The 18,037-nt window shown below is 42.6% G+C and overlaps 1 long non-coding RNA gene across 1 annotated transcript in view; it reads right to left on the minus strand.

Annotated features, from left to right (window-relative positions):
• Positions 1-11,903, minus strand: part of LOC145448350 (uncharacterized) — a 28,626-nt gene extending 16,723 nt beyond the window's left edge. Inside the window, exon 1 of the long non-coding RNA XR_013917878.1 lies at positions 11,725-11,903. This is a non-coding gene — a long non-coding RNA (uncharacterized LOC145448350). The remainder of the gene's footprint in view (positions 1-11,724) is intronic.
• Between the last annotated feature and the right edge of the window lie 6,134 nt (positions 11,904-18,037).

The following is an 18,037-nucleotide window of genomic DNA, read 5'->3' on the forward strand; positions in this document are numbered from 1 at the left end:
AAACCACAAAAGAACTAGACTCGGCCAGTCGTGACGTCAAGACCGCTCAAGCCGACCTATCAATGATAAAACGCGCAACTACGAAAGCATCCATGAAGATTGCCCCTGAAATATTAAATGAAGTTCTGTCGGCAGAATTTGATTTAGGAAAAGCACATCAGAGAACGATAACCGGCTCCAGTCCCGCAACGTTATCAGCCACCGTGGGAGTTATATCACCGCCTGCGCCGAACTTGTGGGTGACTAACCAACCTGCTATGCCACCAGCATATGCAGTGACCAGACAGCAAAGGCTAACTGGCGAGAAGGGAACTAACAGTGATGTCTTTGCTCAAAAAATAGCCCCACTCATACCGCAGAAATTAGCACCAACAGACTCCAAACAGAATAATACTTACAAGAAAATATATCCCCGTTTAGATGGAGGTAGGGACACCCAGTGTTACGTAACAGGAGTAGAAGGAGTGGATACGATTCCTAACAACCTGATAATCCGTGGGTCATTTTTACCCCAACAAGACCCAGAAATCGAGCCGAGAATCCTGGCTTCACAGCGGACTCAATTAATTCCACCGCCACTTTTCTCGCCTAATGTTATCCACGAACAAGGCCGTTTAGTAGTTCCTTCCCCTGAGAGACGCGGAGTACCGTGGTACCTGCCAGAAGAGGCTCAAAATGACGATTCGGGGAGGCTCGATGATTCAGATGCTGCGGCATCTAATATTTCTGACCCACTGCCATACAGGAACAAGCGGATTATGCCGATGTCAGAAATAATCTCTGTAATGAAATCGGCTGGATCAACACCGTTGTTGCCTTGGATAGAGGACCACCTCCGCATCCTAGATCATAATAACGGAAATAGCCTTATCGATCGAGTCCTGGCTAACGTGATGCAGGCCAAATTGATCGAAGCAGGCCGTCGGAGGATGCAGAAATATTGGCAGACATGTTCACGGTTCCGAATCCTCAATGGGACAAGATTTTGAGCGATTTAGCCATAGCTCTACCAACGTTTGGTATTGGAACAGAAAAGGTCATCGCTAAGTTTGCCAAGGACTACGACTGGAGCACACAGGGCCCCATGTTAAAAATCAACAAAGTCTTGCGCGAGATGGGTATTGCCGAAGACGAACCTATAAAACAGAGTGACGATGGACTTAAATTATTCCGCGTATTAAGATCAAAATTACCACCCTCACTGAGGTACCTTATGCACGGGTGGGAGACGCTAAGCTATTCGGACTTTTTACTAGCGCTCCAAAGAATTTGGAATTCGGAGCTCCTGGATGCGAACATAGCAAATTCAACAAACAGACATGACAGACCTATGGCTTCATATGCCATCAGCCCATCAACACCACAGGCATCAGCGCTGCCAGACATCCACATCTATAATATGACGCCACCTACGTCGTCGTACTCAGCAATGGGACAACCAAGCAAAACACCAGCAGCCAGTATTGTACAACCACGTCGAAATCCTGAGCGTGCAGCGCGACGTCTTCAACGTAACTTCATACCGCCTAACAACGTCGACGTAAATATCGGCCGAGCAAACAGACGCCCGCAGACTACGGCTCCGACTCAACAACCTCTGACTGCGACACAAGATTCAGGAAACGCGACAGACAACCGAGATCTCACTCTAAGAAACGCTGAAGCTGCTCGTGAAATAGCCCTCTCTAACGGTAATGATTTCAGATTCCTTGCAAACCCAAATATTTTTGCACCACTGGGCCTATACACACAACCAGAAAATGGACAATCGTTGGCAGTGTGCTATTTATGCCGAAGTGTAGGGCATCTGTCACGCGATTGCATAGTTAAGGCGGTACTGTGGCTAAACAATCTAGTACTAGGCCGAGATCCACATGGGAATTATGAAATTCGTGAAAGATTGAGACCTCTGCCTGCTAAATTGCTTCAGCAAACTGCTGATAATTGGAAATCATTTTTAAGTGGTAAAAATTTACTTCAAAAAAGAATACTCACAGTTGAGGAGTTGGATCAATACTTTTACTCACAAGGGTCACCTGGATTGGTAAAGCGAGTACAATTAGTAACTGACTATTTTGAAGAAAGACCCACCAAGAAAAATCCTTTCCATTGGCACGATAGAAATCTAACTTTCGCACCACCCACAATGACCACAATCCCTGAATATTGTGCAGGAAATAATGCAGCATGGTCACGATCGCAGAATTTGACTAATTATCAAAGACCAGACTGGTCACAACAGGAGTTGCGACATAGCATGCATCGACAGAAAAACTAATAAGGCAAATTAACTCTCCGACATTAATTTTGCCAGAATTAAGGTTATCATCTCAACTGAACAATGTAAATACTGACAATTTACCTACTGTAGTGAGTTACAATATGCACCTCGATGATAACCAGTCGGTATTTATAGATTCATTTGGGAAGGAATTATTGTATTTTGTTGACACAAATGTTGATTCCAAGTTCCTTGTAGATAGTGGCTCAATTCCAAACCTCATTACAAAGGCTTCTGTCAAAAAATTTTATCCGGACTGCTGGGATAAAAAAATACCACTCAACTTAGCCTTACGGGGCATTGGTGGTGTGCCGAGAATTAATTCATTGGTACACATTAACATTGACGGATTGTCAATTCCATTTGCCACCGGTACTGGTGTGCCAATTGATATTATTGGATTCAGATGGATGATGAAAATTTATGATTTGCCATCCATAACAACTGAACTACTAAATCCAGCGGAAGTAAATGACTACTTAACCTCAGTCATTTTGCCAAACCATGTTGATGGCAATATTTCGGATTGTAAAACGTGTAGTGCACTTTGTATTTGCAAACCAATGTGTGCAGCACGGTCACTAGAAGCTATGTGCTCATCGGTTGAACCAGTTAAGATGACTTCAAATGATTCTTGTCGTGATGACACAAAAAATTTGAGCATAGCTGACAATGTTTTGAAAATTACAGAACATGTCGGGCCTAAGACATCTGAGATGCAAACGTCTTTGCAAAAAGAGCTAATCATTAACGGTCAGAAAGACGCGGAAATGGCGTCTAGTTCTTCGATTATGGATAGACAGACAGGCATGTCTTGTCTCCATGGTGATAAAAGTAAGCCAACACCAGCTCACCCTCTAGTGATAAATGTCCAAAAAAAGGTATGGCCACATGGTGGAAGCCCAATTACGAAATATCATTTGAAAAACGGCACAGATCGTGGTGTACGGATTGAGCTAGATAATTTGTGTCAGATTGCAAAGGAACTAGCAGAAACTCCGTATGAAGCACCAGACCATAACGTACCCGAAAATTCTTTGATTGATGAGGCCAGATGGAAGAGTGTATATGAATCATATGCACATATTTTGTCAGATTTGCGTGGTAATTTGGCAAAACCTCAAGCTTTAACTCATTGCTGCCAAGTGGAATTAAAAGATGAGTCAACTCCCGCTTTCGTATCGGCACCATACAATCTAAAAGCGAAGGTTCAAATGGAAGCCCTGAATGAGGCAATTGATAACCTAATTGATCTCCAAGTCATTGAGGCCGGTATATCAGATTGGCGTACCCCAATCTTCGTAGTACCCCAAAAATTGAACTCAAATCAATTGTTGGAGCCCAACTGGCAGCAGAAATTTCGAATTGTTTCAAATATTACAGCTCTGAATGCAGCTGTAAAGCGGATTGACGTCTATCTACCATTAATTCCTGACATCAAACAACTAGCTCATGGCAGACCGGTCTTGTCCTTATTGGACTTAAAGAAAGCATTTTACCATGTAGATATACATGAAAATTCAAAGCACTACTTTGGCATTGCAGTTAAAGGTAAATCCTTAAGGTGGCGAAAGCTTTGCCAAGGTTTTGTTAACTCGCCTGGAATTTTCCAGCTTTCTATGAATACGGACGTTGTTGAACCTGTCACAGAAAATTATCGTGAGCACATGATGTCCCAGGGCAGAATGGATGAAGCTAAAGCTAACCCCATTAACGTATACATTGACGACATATTTCTTTGTACAAAAACTGTGGCTGATCATATTGTCCTGTTACAAATACTGTTTGAACAGCTTGCAAAAATGAGATTGACATTGTCTATAAACAAATGCTTTATAGGCAAGAAAAAGATTAATTTACTTGGGGCAACAATCACCGGGGAACAAGTAGAAGTACAACCGGAACGATTGCGAGCACTCAAAATGCTAGCTCCACCACGAAATATATTTTAACTGCGAGGGTGCATTGGCGCGCTGAGATATATATCTGACCATTTGCCAGACCTAAGTTTAAAATTGGGTCGATTCGATGCTCTTACCGGCAACGTGCCTTCTACCAGAGCAAAATTCACTCCGCTCTTGTGGACACAGGAACTACTGAATGATTTTATAGCAATTAAAAAGCTTTTGGATAACACAAAAATCCTGTATCATCTTAACCCTGACCTGCCTATCTATATCGAAACAGACGCATCAAATGTTGGATTCGGTGCGATCTTATTTCAAACAGAAATTGGAATGCAAGCACCTTTCAAAACGGTCTATCCTATAGCATACTACGGACAGAAATGGAGTTCGCAGAGCGCTCGCGATTACCACCCCTGTTTGAAGGAACTTAAAGCCCTGCGAAATACGGTTGAAAAATTTGAACCCATATTACGCGGAAGTGCTTTTGCAATTATTACTGACAACGCTGGGGTATTCGGCCTTCTGCAACGCATGATGAATGGTGCAAAAAATCCAAGTCCTGAGTTGCTAATCAGACGCTGGCTCGGTTATCTGTCGAGTTTTCCGATAACCAAAATAATTCAGCTCAGCACACGCGAGGTTTTTACCTCAGATGGGTTGTCACGATCATTTTTGTTCGAGATGGCAGCGGCACCATCAGAAGGCTGGCCCATATATGCTTCAGGGCTAAATGATCATGACGGTGAAACCCTGTCAAAACATGAAAAGGACTCGATTAGCCGAATACTGATGTATCATTGCCGACATGAAAAATGTTCGCTTGCTGCCAAGGGAATGCACCCCTGGGGCGATCTACAGGAAATTGTGAAACAAAAAATGACATTTTCGCCTACTATTTCACAATTGAGAGATATAGTGAAAAACAATGGCCGAGCGATCATTAACAGTGAATCTTTGGGCGCCTCGCATGGGCACTCCGTTGGCCAGCTACCTGTATATACCGAGTACACGGGGTCCGATGAGTTGTATCATTTGACAACTGACAAAAGACTGAATGATATTTTGAGGACCGAATTACGAGCAATGGGAAGACAATACATACACCTTTCAAACAAAAAGTATCAAAGCACCCGCGAGAAAAAAAGGATAATCGCATTACAAGCGGGTATTCTGCGTAAACTGGGCTATAAGTTATTGCAGACCGCCAACCCGGAAGTAATCTTGTGTAATGGACCAATTCCGCCTGCCTTATTCAAAGTAGTTACTTAGGGAAGGGGGGGAGAAATGATTTGTGGTACAAATTCCATTTGCTATTTGTTATAGAAATAACATTGAAATAATAAAATTAATCATTCAAAAGGAGTATATTTTTTGTAAAGTATGTTGCATGACTGGAGAGACAAATTGGAACGCAGTATTGAAGAAATAATTTGACTTGCCCTGAGGGAGTCATTTTAAAAATCAAACATCACGTCATTGAAAGTTCAGAATAAATCTAATCTATCAAAGGAAAAATCCATTCGGTCGGAAAAAAAAATACTGCAAACTAATGACATGGCTTGAGGGCTATGTATATCATGGATCGACATGCCAATAAGTTAAAGAAACAACCAAAATGCAGAACGCCTCGAGGAATTCTCTGAGCCATGTATATGAAATGTTTCACGTGTAGTCCGATCATGATTCACCGGTAATCCCTTTTTAAAGTTTCATTCGAAGAAATGAGTTAGGGTGAAAAAATAAATAGATCCAACTTGGACAACAGTGCGTAGCGACTAAAAAAAAGTCATCACTTTGATGTTTTGTGCGCAGCTTAAATTTTCTGTGCCCAGATACGGTGTCAGCATGTCGCAATTGCACACTTGAGCAGCTTACAGGGAACATTGGTTGCAACACCTAAAACTACGTTCCAATATTGCCAATTCGAATAAAATTTAGGAACCATCAAGACCCGAATGGAACTATATAATTGTTTTGTAAATTGGCCAGCTAGCTTCAAATAAGTACACGTTGATGTTGATAGTAAATTCTACAATATGCGTTGGCTTCAGCGCTATCATTTGTATTCTCAAATTTGTAAATGCGCTACGACGCGAAATACTAAAACTACTCGAATAGGACGTATATTGGCATCACATCAATCTCTAGCAACATACTCAGAGGGTCACGGCCTCACCGGGAGCACGGCTTGACTTCGCCGAGACGCTCAATGGCATGGCGTCACAATCGGTACCGTGCGTACCAAATGTTAATCGGCATTCAGCTCGGGCGCCCCTATTGTTCAGTAAAATGAAAATTTCCAACTTTGATTTGAGGGGGTTTCAGTGCCCGGACGAGATTTTAATTACTATTTTAGGAATCAGTGAAAAAGTAGTTGGTACAGCTGGTCGCCAGCGCTAAGATTATACCCAGTAGGCCGTGTCATATAATCTCCTACATGTTACGGTGTGTTATCATAATATGATACGAAAAGGACTCATATAAGCATAATTTTGGGCATCCCTAAAAGACGGAGAAGCGGAGGCAGCGGAGACAGCGGAGGCAGCGGAGAACGGACCCTAAAACGCGGAAGCAACGGAGACGGCGGAGAGAGCCAAAAATGCCGATTCCTAAAAGACGGAGATAGCGGAGAGCGGAGCTTTCGGTCATTAACCTTTACAGACACGCGCGACATAGCGGACGGACACTGAAAGCGGAGTTCGGGACCCCGCGAAATGGACATAGCGGACGGTTATATAATATAGAAAGCGGAGATCAGGGCGTATCGGAAGATGTTTCGAAGCAGTGGAGAATAACGGAGAAGTCAGCCATGCGAGTTGAAGGCCAATTTGGCGACTGATTGCCCGTCGATGAGATGACATAGCGGGCGGTTATATAATACAAGGAAAGCGGAGATCGGGACGTATCGGAAAATGTTTCGAAGCAGTGGAGAATAACGGAGAAGTCAGCCATGCAAGTTCAAGGCCGATTTGGCGACTGATTGCCCGTCGATGAGATGACATAGCGGACGGATACTGAAAGCGGAGTTCGGGACCCCGCGAAATAGACATAGCGGACGGTTATATAATATAGAATGCGGAGATCAGGGCGTATCGGAAGATGTTTCAAAGCAGTGGAGAATACGGAGAAGTCAGCCATGCGAGTTCAAGGCTAATTTGGCGACTGATTGCCCGTCGATGAGATGACATAGCGGTTGGTTATATAATACAAGGAAAGCGGAGATCGGGACGTATCGGAAAATGTTTCGAAGCAGTGGAGAATAACGGAGAAGTCAGCCATGCGAGTTCAAGGCCAATTTGGCGACTGATTGCCCGTCGATGAGATGACATAGCGGACGGATACTGAAAGCGGAGTTCGGGGCTCCGCGAAATAGACATGGCGGACGGTTATATAATATAGAATGCGGAGATCAGGGCGTATCGGAAGATGTTTCGAAGCAGTGGAGAATAACGGAGAAGTCAGCCATGCGAGTTCAAGGCCGATTTGGCGACTGATTGCCCGTCGATGAGATGACATAGCGGACGGATTCTGAAAGCGGAGTTCGGGGCTCCGCGAAATAGATATAGCGGACGGTTATATAATATAGAATGCGGAGATCAGGGCGTATCGGAAGATGTTTCGAAGCAGTGGAGAATAACGGAGAAGTCAGCCATGCGAGTTCAAGGCCGATTTGGCGACTGATTGCCCGTCGATGAGATGACATAGCGGGCGGTTATATAATACAAGGAAAGCGGAGATCGGGACGTATCGGAAGATGTTTCGAAGCAGTGGAGAATAACGGAGAAGTCAGCCATGCGCGTTCAAGGCCAATTTGGCGACTGATTGCCCGTCGATGAGATGACATAGCGGGCGGTTATATAATACAAGGAAAGCGGAGATCGGGACGTGTCGGTAGATATTTCGAAGCAGTGGAGAAACTGCTTAGCTGCTAAAATTCAGCCGTGAACTTTTATTTAACCTTTTATCATGACTGTATATATTTTCTTCGTTTCATTTTGGTAACATCTGTATATAATTTGTAAAAGATATTTCGTTAATGAAGTGACATGTGTTAGCAAATAAGGAGAAGATCGAGTCGAGCAAAGGTGGATTGTTAAGGCCAGGCAAAATGCACCGATATTAGGTTCATAGCAAGTTGTTACGGAGTTCGCATTATAGTCACTAGTGCAGAGGTCTCAAACTAGAATGTGCTCACGGGCCAATTTCCTGGTTTGATGGCGTCGCACGCCGCAGCACCAATAACGCTGATCTACAGGATTTTTTCGCCAGGACTTCTTCGGGTCAATTATACCTAATTTGGGGGCGCTGAATACGAATCTGACGTTATTTTTGCTTTATCACATCACGTTGTTCCGATATTATATATGTTGAATATTTTTACTTTTTCGGGGTAATCAAGTAGATTTGGGCTATTTCCCGTACTTACTGAAGTGGTAATGTTTCGCAATTACTTCAAAATCTACCTGAACAGTATTCTGGATGAACTAATTACATTTAAACGTAAGACTTTAGTAGCTTTCACACTCTATTTAACGTCCACTTGCGAATGAATATAACTTTATTAGTTACACGAGCTTTCGGAGCGCTGCTCCTTCATCAGGTGTCAAAGCGAAAGTAACGCAAAAAGAGCAACGCAAAAATATTTTCAATTTGAACATATGCATATTATGACATCATAGGGAATGAGAAATTCTAGATACTGAAGTCGCGTACTCTATGACGTCATAGACACAAATATCAAGTTTTGATTTGAAATGCAAATAGTGAGTTGTGTGCCTAAAATCGGATTGGATAAGGTGTTCATATGCTAATTTGAAAAGAACAAAAAGTGCTAAGTCAAGCATTCATGGTGTAGTGAGACATACATCCTCTATCTATATTCAGCCCTTGTCGGAAAGTATCAAATTTGTCGATATATTTTTGTTCTGTAGCCTTGCGGAGAGTAGCGTCTTCCATGTTCCCGACCAATACATTGATAGTCATGTCGCTCTCCGAGTGCCCAGCGGAAGAAAAATGATCACCGACAGGCTTCGATTTGTTACCTTTCGAGATATCATGTCGGTGACCATTTACTCTCTTGTGGAGAGGTTGACTGGTTTCTCCTACGTACCATGCATTCGTACATCCTTTCAAATATACGACATTACTTGATTTACAAGTAAAATGGCCTTTGATGTTGTGCCGGGTGGGTCCTTTTGTAATCACGGTGCTGTGATTGAGAATAGCACACGTCTTGCATGATGGCTGTCCGCAATTTTCCACGCCATTTTCTCGTCTTGACCGAGGTAGCCTACTATTTACCAAAATGTTACGCAAGTTGCGTGGTTGCCGGATGGCTAAAATAGGTCTTCTCGGGAATACTTCATTGCATTTCGGATCGTTGATTAGTATTCGCTGATGTTTTCGTAAAATCTTACGGATCTTTTCTGCTCCCGGGAAATATGTAGTGACCAGTGGCACTCTGCGATCTTGTGTTTCCTCATTGTGATTTCGACTGCAATCAAGGAGCTTCTCTCGTGGTACATTGAGGGCCCTTTTTATTTGATTCCTTATCAGCTGTTGATCGTAGCCAGATTTGATTAGTTCGTGTTTCAAAACTTCCAAATGTTCATTTTTGTCCTCTTTCTTCGAGCAAATTTTATGAATTCGAAGGGCTTTGCTGTAGACTATTCCTTTTTTACAGTGTACTGGATGGAAACATCAAAGGCCATGTCGTATATTTGATTCGCTGTCGAAAAGGATGTACGAATGCATGGTACGTAGGAGAAACCAGTCAACCTCTCCACAAGAGAGTAAATGGTCACCGACATGATATCTCGAAAGGTAACAAATCGAAGCCTGTCGGTGATCATTTTTCTTCCGCTGGGCACTCGGAGAGCGACATGACTATCAATGTATTGGTCGGGAACATGGAAGACGCTACTCTCCGCAAGGCTACAGAACAAAAATATATCGACAAATTTGATACTTTCCGACAAGGGCTGAATATAGATAGAGGATGTATGTCTCACTACACCATGAATGCTTGACTTAGCACTTTTTGTTCTTTTCAAATTAGCATATAAACACCTTATCCAATCCGATTTTAGGCACACAACTCACTATTTGCATTTCAAATCAAAACTTGATATTTGTGTCTATGACGTCATAGAGTACGCGACTTCAGTATCTAGAATTTCTCATTCCCTATGATGTCATAATATGCATATGTTCAAATTGAAAATATTTTTGCGTTGCTCTTTTTGCGTTACTTTTGCTTTGACACCTGATGAAGGAGCAGCGCTCCGAAAGCTCGTGTAACTAATAAAGTTATATTCATTCGCAAGTGGACGTTAAATAGAGTGTGAAAGCTACTAAGGTCTTACGTTTATATATATCGTCTGCTATCGGCGCAACCAAGTATCTAATTACATTTGCAATTCGGTTTTTGTAAAGTAGAAAGTAGTTCAGTATAATATTCCACAACTATCATCAGTTAAATTGTCATACGAAACGCGTCCGCTGTCATCTCATCGATGGGCAAGCAATCACCGAATTGGCCTGAAACTCGCATGGCTGACTTCTCCGTTATTCTCTGCTGTTTCGAAATATATTTCGCTACGCCCCGAACTCCGCTTTCAGCATCCGTCCGCTATGTCATCTCATCGACGGGCAATCAGTCGCCAAATTAGCCTTGAACTCGCATGGCTGACTTCTCCGTTATTCTCCACTGCTTCGAAACATCTTCCGATACGCCCTGATCTCCGCATTCTATATTATATAACCGTCCGCTATGTCTATTTCGCGGGGCCCCGAACTCCGCTTTCAGTATCCGTCCGCTATGTCATCTCATCGACGGGCAATCAGTCGCCAAATTGGCCTTGAACTCGCATGGCTGACTTCTCCGTTATTCTCCACTGCTTCGAAACATCTTCCGATACGCCTAGTTCTCCGCTTTCAGTATCCGTCCGCTATGTCTATTTCGCGGGGCTTTGAACTCCGCTTTCAGTATCCGTCCGCTATGTCATCTCATCGACGGGCAATCAGTCGCCAAATTGGCCTTGAACTTGCACGGCTGACTTCTCCGTTATTCTCCACTGCTTCGAAACATTTTCCGATGCGTCCCGATCTCCGCTTTCCTTGTATTATATAACCGCCCGCTATGTCATCTCATCGACGGGCAATCAGTCGCCAAATTGGCCTTGAACTCGCATGGCTGACTTCTCCGTTATTCTTTACTGCTTCGAAACATCTTCCGATACGCCTTGATCTCCGCTTTCTATATTATATAACCGTCCGCTATGTCCATTTCGCGGGGTCCCGAACTCCGCTTTCAGTATCCGTCCGCTATGTCGCGTGTGTCTGTAAAGGTTAATGACCGAAAGCTCAGCTCTCCGCTTCCTCCGCTATCTCCGTCTTTTAGGAATCGGCATTTTTGGCTCTCTCCGCCGTCTCCGTTGCTTCCGCGTTTTAGGGTCCATTCTCCGCTGCCTCCGCTGTCTCCGCTGCCTCCGCTTCTCCGTCTTTTAGGGATGCCCCATAATTTTAGAAACTTACGTGGATAACTGCAGACGACCAAGCCATTGAGCAACCCATATAGTATGCAGTCCGGTACGGTGATTGTCCCTGATAACATGCTACATTATAATGTTATAAATAGCTGAAAATGCTTGTATTATTATTATTACTGCCACCGAAATAGACGTAATTTTCGAACTGTTTGCAGCAAGTCAAACAGCTCTTGGAGTCATAAACTACAGGGTATTCCTTCAAAATAGCATATTACTCGCTCAACTATGTACCGTACAGCTAGTTTTGACCCACATCCGGTACCAGTCGCAATTCCAGCTTCCAGAATTTAACATACACAACTACAACCACATTCCGAAACAGGCGTCCCGCGAACGAAGCGCGAAGCGCGGTTCAAACTTCCAGAATAATCTAGAAGTCACGCTCGGATAACCACGTACAGTGCACCCATTCGACTTATTTAGTTATATTTACTCGGAATAAAACTGGAATTCATGCTCAGCTAGCGAAACAGACGAGACTCACGAGACAATGAATATAGGCTGTATATAATGATGACGGTAAATCAGAAAATAAGGTTTTCGACCAAGTAACATGAATTTATACTGATGGCAGCACTCTATCAAAACGCAACGGTATCTACAGGTTCCAAATAGCTTCCCACATCAGAATACTTACCACCAAATTGGAATTCATACAGAATAATTTGATCCTCAAGATTATTTTTCCTACGTATTTTAAACATACCTCTGAAACATAAAAATCGAAACCCTAAAATAACCATTCGAAACCATCCCGAAAGGTTTTTTTACGGTTCTGTGTTTGCTGGGTTTCTACTTCGCTGATAGTAGCCTGTTTTCAATAAACTTGATATCGGCGAAATAATAGCCATAATTCAATACCACAGTTGAGGGCTCATCCCGAATTAGCGGAACGGTTGTCGTTAACACGAAAAATCGATTTTGCACGAGGTTTCTTTGCTCGTCAAACACAGTACCTTGCATTTTATAGGGGCAATTAAATTTATACTCAAAATTAGTAAATTCTTTTTGAGTGGCGACTGTCGATATCTGCTGCATAAACTTGGTATATGTATATTGCACGTTATATTTTCATCAATGATAGTAATTTTGGTGATGATTATCATTGGTGAAATACATGAACCTCACCAACATTAATTCCCATCTAGGTATGATACATGTTTTGGTTTATTGGTTGTGAGGATTGCACGTGCATTGATGTTAGAAGCGTTTCTGATTTTGTCAGCTAAACGGACGCCCAAGTGAACTGTATCAATATTGCAGTGATAACAAAGAATATATTCAGATATGCCTTTCTAAGGCGGTGATATAGATTTTCATAATGTATCTGTACACGAACTAATCTGTTCGATTAAAGTCTCGCGTGCCGAGAGCCGTGGATACACCCACAGCGCCACCTCGTATAATATTGTTCTTTTCGCCAATATCGAGAGAAGAAGCGTTTCGGGGACGGACCAGACATCTTGTCGTGATACCATGCTCATCTCCCGATACGACTACACGAACTACGGAACTCACAACAGGAACACCCCGCCATCAACAAAACAAATCAACGATTGAATGATCATGTAAACTAGGGTTACCATATTTTGAGATCCTAATAAGACGACACTTTAAAAAAAAACTCTGACAGGTGTAGTATCGGAAAAGAAAATGGTTATTCTAAAAAAGTTTTCGATCAATGGTGACTAAAAAAAGGTCATCACTCTTACCCGACTCCCAAATTACCCGCTTTTTTACCGTACGTCTGCGGTGCTGACTAAAAATAGGTCATCACTTGGGATCATCCTCCGTTTTACCCGATTATTTACGAAATTCTGACGTTCGCTGCGTCGAGGTCTAGTTTTCGAAGACATTTTAATACTTTTTCTACAAAAAGAGGACAAATTCCCCAAAAAAGAGGAGATTCCGGCGTCCTCCGAGTACACTTTCAATATATTGAAAAAAGAGGAGTAATCCTTTTAAAGGAAGACAAATGCTTTTCAAAGAGAACGTATGGTAACCCTATGTAAACAGTATTACCATAGACCAGGGATGGCCAACCCGTGGCCCGCAACGTAATATCAAAAAATAAATCACCCAGGCAGTTTATTGTGAACTTGCAAGACCTACCGTCAATTTGATAACCCTGACCGCAAACTTTCGGACAAAGTAGAGCATTTCCTGGCAGATTTATTGACTTGATATCTTTTTTTAGCAATTCGCGCGATTTATCGTCACTCGATTTCTTGCTTTTAGTATTGGTGACCCCTCTTGAAAATTAAAATTAAATCTACTATATTCGCAATTATGAGAGAACGTGTCGTCCAACATGCGACTTCGCGACTGCACTCGCAGACAGATCGTCGGCGATGAGACCTTTGCACATGATGATAGACGCATGTTCACTGAAATCATCTATATTGATATGTCCGAGCACCGATTAATCATGTCCTGGCCAAATGAGCTCAACGGTATAGAGGTGACCCGCAATATATGCAACTAACAATATTATTGAACGAATCCATTCATTAAGCTTGAAAATATTTCTCGCTTAGCGCGGCTGGGACTTGTACACTGTGCAGTGTGCAGTGTACACAAAGTTTTCGTGGCATAATTGTTATCGATTTTGATGCGCAGTAATATAAGTCCTATTTTTACCGTTACCTAATCCGGTTCGCTCCTATCCGACGACAAAATAGGATATCAACATTCAAGTGACCCGCACAATGGTTGGTAAACCTCTTGTGGCACTTTGGCCGAAAAGGTTGGCCACCCCTGTACATAAGTTTTATAAGTTTCCTTGTGCAAAATAAAGGAACCCTCTGTGAATGTTTTTCTTAGACTTCTTACATTGCCTACATGGCCCAATTACAAGCGACCTCCTTGATTACAAAACGTGGCGTTTCGTCTCGAATTACGAGGGTTTGCGTGAGTTCAATGCGTCTTTGCGTGAGCCGGACGCAATATGATTTGATTGTAATGGCAATATCGTACTATGCGGCAATCACATTCGTGAGTTCTAACTATTGTACCGTTGGCGGCTATTGTGATTTACCGCATTGTTTTGTAATGTACCTCCTTTCTCAGCGCTTTCAAGTCGTGTTGGTCATGTGTTGAGTCAGTATAGTTCGTTTCCAGCTATGGATCATGCAATATTCCTAACCAGCCAGAAGCCAGCCAAGTGCTTCGCCAAATGCTATCCACGGTTACGTTTTTGTATCTTGGTCTTCGATGCTGTGAGGTTTGAATTCGTTAACAAGACTGAGGGCATCCGTAATCCTTCTATAAAACGTTCAGTTCGATTTTATGCCAGATTTATCCCCTTCGACTATGACGTGTGCATCGGTACTGGATATATTGTGGTAACCCAGGGGCGGGCAACATAGGGCCCGCAAAGGGATTTTGTCCGGCCCGCGGACAGTTTTCCGTCTTACATGATAATGTGGCCTGCAGCTCCAGTCTGTCGAGATTCCTCACTACTTGCTTACTACGTCAAATTTTAGTGACTGTATGTTATTATATACGTGTATCCGCAGCGTGCGAGAGTGGAGCTTACGGGATAAGTTCGTCGAAGCGAGAAGACTAGCATTATCGGCATTTACAATGTTCTCAATCCTAATGTCGTTTGCGGTAATCACGGTGTTTGTCGACTACAATGACCATTTCCACCAGGCTGATATATATTATTTTTAAATCCGTAGCCGCCTAGTTGCAGCACGGCACACTTCTAGGCTTTCTTAAGACACCGCTTATGCCAGGGGTCGCCGACTCAAAACGGGTCGCCGGCCACTTTTCAAATTTCGTGGAGGCCGCGGGCAGCATGAATTCCATATCGTGATTAATTAGGCCACACAGTTAAACAACGACGCTATGTCGTCACCTACTCAACCCTAATAAATTGAGATTTTGGTAAATTTGGGGACCGATTGATTGCACCGTGTGTTAATTGATCAGCTGGAAGCAGACATGACGGCGCCTGTATATGACAATGCTATATTCTCAAATCCACATTATCTTCGTCATTATCGGTGAGAAATGGCTATGAAGTGATATTGCTGTCGTTAACATACATTCATTAAATACGATTTATTCCCTGTTTACGTGGATAAATGGGCAAATAATGCATCGATTCAGTAATCCGGCCCGCCAAGTACCTAATTTTCCTATATCCGGCCCGCCAACTGGAGAAGTTGCCCGCCCCTGAGGTAACCAGATTGTCGAGACAAAATGTGAATCACGAAGCCTTCGACAATGAGGAGCCCCAGATACCTGAAAGATACGAGCAACCTTTCTTTACAAGACTCCGAAATAAGTATAAGTTCGAAATATCTAATATTGGCAGTGTTGCTTAGATTACAAAAATGAAGTACAGGGCTTGGGTTCTAATAAATTGGAGACATAAAGGGAATCAACGATACCCCGGCTCGATTCAAACACGATGCCTGGACAGTGGACATGGACAATGGGACATATATACAAGACTTCCAACTATAGGCCGCGCTATGCATAATATAATATCGAACGAATATATAACACATATGCTAGAAGAACTCTTAATGAAACTATTAGTAACTATTACTAAATAGATAAGAAATATGAATAAATAATTATCCCGATTCTGGTGGCACGGCTCCCGTAGCCTACATACTTTTCTCAAAAAACCATCGTTGTGATATGTGCCACTCAGGTTGCTTTTAAATATCATAATATTAATTCTTCCTATTGCTGCACTCCAGAATAAATCATGCCCAACTTTCAGACTCGTTTTCTATAAGACACTCCGTATTTACTGGGATATCGCATTTAACCTCGGATATTCGTGTAGGAGTAGGACTGTCGCTTGGCACTCAACAGGAAGTATAATATGTTTTTTAATATGCTATATCGCCGATATAGTGGCCGTAATGTAATACTGCAGTTCATTGCTCAACGTCAATTATCATAACATTCGATTTTGAAGGCATCTTTTATGATAGTTTGCTCTTCAAACAAAACCATTCAATTAAAGCGAATTTACTTTCTACTGAACGTTTGTCAGTAAGATGTATGTATGTACTGCATTGTGCACCATGCCAAACTATATACCAAGTAAATACTATACACTATACCGTATAGGCTACACTAGGGTTACCATACGTCCTCTTTTAAGAGGATTTGTCCTCTTTTTTGACTTTTTTGAAAGTGTCCTCGGAGGACGCCCTTTTGTCCTCTTTTTTGAGATTTTGTCCTCTTTTTTGAAAATTTAGGTTAGATTTAGAGCACATTGCGAGTGATATGCCGTAAATTAGCACAGAAGTGACGCTACGGCGGGTATTTCGGAGCGAAAAACGGTGATATTAGCTCTGAGCGAAAAGATGACCTATTTTTGTTTTTTGTTTTTTTTAGTCATCCATCTAGCAACGCGGGGAGAAAAACGGTATTTTGATCTCTGAGCGAAAAGATGACCTTTTTCTTAGTCAACCGATCACAAAGTGGGAAAAATTCACCGGTTTTTGAGAATTCTTCTCCGATTTTGCAAGTCTAAAATTTCTGAAAAAGTGTCCTCTTTTTAGATTTCCAAAATATGGTAAGCCTAGGCTACACTCGATTTTCCTACTCCATTGCAGTGTCCTCTCGATAAGTAACAAGGTCAATCACTGGTGTTATTGTATTATTGAGCACAATACAATGGAGCATGTAGCCTTTATAGACCCTGTACTCCACGACACAAATTTCATAGTGTTCATGGGGTCGTTGATTTCTTGTATTATGGGGAACGTCTTTTAACCTCTCTCATAGTCATTTTTCAGTCGCTATCATCCCCATACGTCCTGATTGTGCGCGTTGCTGCCTCCGACTTATAGCACGGTTGACCTTATCCTTCTGAGCTTTGCAATGCCCGCGGCTGCAGTCGGCCACGAGGAGCCCAGATAAACATCCGGCATGTAAAATCACCGGTAACAGGGTGTAGCGGTTGCCGCGAAGTGATACAATGTCGAGGACATTGAAGCCGGAAATGCTCCCCCGTCTCTGCCACGCCACATTTTGTACAAAGGCCATCATTGTGACAACCGACTCTATATAGTGTCCGTTCACCTTGCAATGGCAGGTCTGAAGTCATATAAATATCGATGATTCCCTTTTTGATAGTCGCAGTGGCTTCGAGATCTCGTGTATGGCGTATATTCGCTTGCGGAAATTTTCGGATACATGCGTCTCAAATTCATATATCCGTCTTATGTGAGTTCCTTGGCTCCTTGGCAATTGTTGAGAATAGGATGTCATTGCATATTTGTTGTGTTGGAAACGTGGTCGCTCCCCTGGCGAGTTTATAGTCG

The sequence above is a fragment of the Botryllus schlosseri genome, chromosome 10, assembly GCF_051294905.1.
Source record: "Botryllus schlosseri isolate E-star chromosome 10, Bs_hap1, whole genome shotgun sequence".
Classification (NCBI taxonomy): Eukaryota; Metazoa; Chordata; class Ascidiacea; order Stolidobranchia; family Styelidae; genus Botryllus; species Botryllus schlosseri.